Raw genomic sequence first — 4,797 nt, 5'->3', positions numbered from 1 at the left:
GTGATTTTGTGATTTTGTATTGGTTACCTCGCTTGTTATTTTATCCGAACAATCTGGTAAGTTCCTTCTCGTCTACACACCCGACATCTCTTACCTAAGATGCGCCATTTCCACTCTTTCTTATCTAACCTCCATGTGCATCGCTGCGACGTAGCTCTCTTCTCGCGAATCTGATGCCGTTTTCTTCCCTTCCCAGGTAAACTATTTCCGTACCGATCGTTTCCATTTCCGTGGTGATGGCTGTCTAATATACCTCGAAACCAAAGTGGATGTTTCCCTTACTCATGATCTACTGCTGGTGGACACTCAACGCTCTGTTTTCGATTTATATCTGTCGGGCTAACCCGCAACCCTTTCAGCAGCACGGTGCTTCCCCATAGCTGGCTCTTTTTAGCCTCACAGTTAACTCAGGCCATCCACAAATCAGCAGTGCTCTTGTTTGTCTCTGGGTGGCTTGGACCGGTCGCGCTTGCAATTTATCAGGCAGCGCAATGAATTACATGCGTATGGCAGCTATCAGTTTGTCAAATTGTTAAAAAAAATGTGCACAGGGTAACCTGAAGGTACTGTTGGACTCTCATTTCTAACGTCGATATGTAAGGCGTTTTCACCGTCTTAGTTGGGGTTGGTAAATATGTTGATCCGCCAGTCTATGGTATCTGCTGCTGACGTCACCAGTGCCTAATGCCAGAAGTAATACTCACATAATGGAGCACAACAACTATATTCTGAGCACGCGAGTGCGAGAGCGTGAGTGCGCGAGATTGCAAAAGTACATTGGTCTCAAGCTATTTATTGGAGGAACACTGTCTGGACTTGGTTTAATGCTGCTGCGCACGTCTGGCCTTTGTACGAGGCTGCGACGTTTTGCATATTGCGGGGGCGTTGTCTGACCATGATCAGCACATACTCTCGCTGCCTGGGTTTGATACAGGGCTGTGAAGCGCTGCATATTGAAGGGCGTCGCCTGTCTGTTCAATATCTAGCTGAGCGAAGAGCCTCAGTAGATTTCGAGCAATTGATGGTTGCTTCAGGTGTCTGCCCTTCTTGACATCTCCTTTTTTGCCGTTTCAAGTAGTATTGTCGATGCGGATGAAGTTGTAAGGTTTCCAACTCTTTTCTCGTGCGACCGGTGTGGCGCCTCGGTTTCAGCAATGGATCTCTCTTGGGCGGTACGTCCGCGACCGGGGCTATATGTGCTGGTCTTGGGAGATCAAAGGTTTCAAGCAGTAGGTTGAGGTCTATTAACTGTTATTTCGCCGTTGGGATCTGGCATTCGGTCGACGGTAACTGACTGGCATGTTGTTTCCATATCAATGATCCCACCTGGACGCTGTTATTCACTTGGCCGATTCTGTTTAGGACGACTCCAACAGTCCATCCTAAGTGCCCGGGGCGAAAGTCCCTGACAAAACACGGTTGTCAGACCGGAGTGTTGGCTTCCCTCCTGTGTGTGAATAAAAACGCGTAAGTGTTCGTAGGACAGCGGCATGGGTAATTCTCAACCGTCTGTTTCACATGGCCCCTTCAGGAGAGCGACCACCCAAAGACTGTTGATTAGGATTTGCTCTATAATTCAGCAGAAACGTGTCCAGTACTTCTTTCGTGGCCCCCTTCCCTTCTGCTTTTGTTAACGCGAGTTTAAAGGTGTCAACGAACCGTTCGGCTTGACCTTTGTATTGGTGATGGAATGGTGAAGAAGTTACATGTGTGATGCCGTGTCTTCGAACGGATTCGCTAAACTGATGGGATGTAAACTGAGTACTATTGTCGGACACAATAGTTTCCGGGATACCGAATATTGAAAACAAATATCGCAGTTTAGTGATGGTTGCCGTCGTTGATTTTCCCGACATAATAAAGACCTCAGGCCACTTACTGAATGCATCGACAACGATGAGAAAGCTTTGGCCGTTTACTGGTTCGGTGAAATTTACATGGATGCGCGACCATGGTTTTCCTGGCTGCGGCCAAGGCTGCGCGGCAGTCAGTTGGATGACTTCTGGTCGGCTGCGCAATGCAAACAACTCCGACATACATGGTCCCTTATGGAGAGCTTGTTGGCCAGCTTGATTGGTGGTACTCCATTGCCTTTTGTAATATGCTGTCACTTTTGGTGGCATCTCGGACCGCGTCAAATTCAAGGGTGGTGGTTCATGGTCTCCAACACCACAAAACGGACTTCCGGTTCGACTGCAACGGTTGCTTCGACGGTGTCTTCTAGTTTCACTTCACGGGAAGCAACAAGCCGCGATGGCGCATCGGCCTGCTCAATTTTCTCGGATGAGGCATACTTTATGGTAATGTTGTAGCCGAGCAAAATCGTGCCTCATCGTTGTAGACGGTTAGCTGTGTATACCGGGATACGTTTCTTGGAACCGAATATAGCCAGCGGTGGTTCGTGATCCATCACAAGCGTGAAGTGTCGGCCGTCAAGCATTTTATGGAACTTTCCCACCCAAAAAATGATGGCTCGAGCTCCTTTCTCCATTCGGCCGTCATTCTCTTCAGCTGGAGCGACCTTGCGGCATGAGCGATCGCCTTTTGCTTATCACCGGGAAATGTGTGGGCAATGACTGCACTAGCTCTGCGGTTCGATGGGTCACTTGTAAGAACGACAGGCAGTTGGTGGTTGAGGTGCGTGAGCAGAAGTTCAGACTGCAGCAGCCTCTTCACTTCTTCGAATGCAAACTGACAGTCGCGTGACCAATCACACCGATATCCTTTGGTCAAAAGTCGGTTTAAAGGTTGGCGCAAGCGACGCATATTTGGCAGGAAGGCGCTGTAGTAGCTAATCAACCCCAGAATGTCTTGAGTTCAGAAACATTCAATGGTGGGGCATTCTCACAATTGGATTGATATTAGACAGGTCGGGTCGACAGCCGTTTTTGTCGATAATAAAACCAAGGTATTTCACGGAATGAAGGAAAGGCTCACGTTTTTCCTTCTTTAACCGGAACCCGTGGTCATTTATCCGCTGAAGGACAGCGTCCAATCAGGACAGAAGGTCCTTTTTTGTGGCCCCAACGCCGATGATATCGTCAACGTATGCGGCAACTCCGGTCAGATCACACAACATTGTGTCCATGATCTGCTGGAAGATGGATGGTGCAGTTTTTGCTCCAAATGGCAATCGAGTGCACTGGAATAGACTACGGTGCCTATTGATCGTCAGAATGTGTCTGGATTCCTCTGCGACTTCGACTTGCAGGTAGGCTTCTGAAAATACGCGCCGCCGTTCATCTTGGCAAAAATATCATGCGGTAATGGCAACGGATAGTGATGACTGTCCAAGGCATCATTCAAACCTGTAGGGTAATCGGCACATATACGTAAGGCACCCTTGGGCTTTCTGACAACCACGATTGGTGAAGCCCAGGAGGAGTAACTCACCGGTTTCAGGGCTCCGGCGTCTTCAAGGCCTCTGAGTTTAGCTTGAAGGATTGCTAAAACCGCGTTTGGTACTGACCTTTTGGTTCAAAAACTGGCTGAACTTCAGGGCGCAGATGAAGCACCGTTTTTGCTTTCGAGCAACAACCCAAACCTCCGCTGAAAACGTCTCCATATTTCTGTTGTAGTGACAGGATCGCGGCACCTATCATGTTACTCGTCCCAGGCCCTCTAAATTTAGGTTGGTTTTGATACGCATAAGATGTCGATCGACAGTGTTGAAAGATGCAGGCGATCGATCCACTGTATGCCAAGGGGATTGAGCCCACAACCTGTAAGACGGACAATACCACGACTACGGTGGCCTGCTATCTCCATCTCACAATCAAATTCACTAAGCAGTTGAAGCTTACCGTCTGAAGCATTTCTGGCAGTGTTCATTGTCGGTCTCAGTTCCGGTGATCCGGACTTCCTCCAAGTTTTCTGGGAAACAATCGTATTACCGGAAGCCGTGTCGAGCTGCAATCGAATTGTGATTCGGTTGGCGCTGATTTTAGCGTACTTGCAACGAGTGGCAGTCTGGTTATCAAATGCTGCAAGTATTACGTTGAAACAGGGTTCCGGTTGGCTCTGTTTGCTTCGTGACCTCCAGGTTTGACTGCGTCTTCGGCCAGCTTTCCGCGTCTGGCACTGGCGTTTCTTGTGCCCACGTCGATTGCACACCGGAAATTTGTGCTTTTTATACGGACACAATCACACGAATGCCATTCGCCGCATTTCCAGCACGCAGAAGGATTTGTCACGATGCCGTCTTAGCAACGCTGAAAGTGGGGTTGGATACTGGCCTCTCCAACATGACCGCGTCGTGTTTAAGATTTCAAAGGCGCTGGCACTCATGGGTAATTGACTGCAACGTTATCTAGGGAGTTTGTTCAATCTTGCTTAGTAGTCTCGCCCTGATATCACTGTTTGAATGCGATTGAAAACCACATATAGAAATCAGACACTTGAACTGGTTTTCCGTCAGGGTAGATAACTTGAATTGTTCGCATTCAAGGTTGACTCACCAGCATAAGTGATGTAGTCATCAGTCACCTTTTTCCCCAGTTTCATACGTTGCTATCGAATATTAGACAAGGACGAACGCTCACTGGAAATTGTTGAAAGTTGCTGCACGGTTTTGTCAAAACTGAGATTTCGCGTGTTTTTAAGCAGGATAAAGTTAAAATGCCGTGTGCGTTCCGATGTGTCAAGCTTTCCGAGCAATGAGCGTACTTTCCAGGCATTATCTTTGTGCTACATTTCGACTTGGAAAACATCTTCCTAATGTCTGAGCCACGAATCGAAGGTTAAGCTGGTCATAATGGAACTCCATGATGCTGTTGGCGAGTAAGTTGACTGAATTTG

Source organism: Opisthorchis viverrini, assembly GCF_000715545.1.
Source record: "Opisthorchis viverrini unplaced genomic scaffold scaffold232, whole genome shotgun sequence".
Taxonomy (NCBI): domain Eukaryota; kingdom Metazoa; phylum Platyhelminthes; class Trematoda; order Opisthorchiida; family Opisthorchiidae; genus Opisthorchis; species Opisthorchis viverrini.
The sequence above is the reverse complement of the archived record's forward strand: the minus strand, read 5'-3'. Positions refer to the sequence as shown.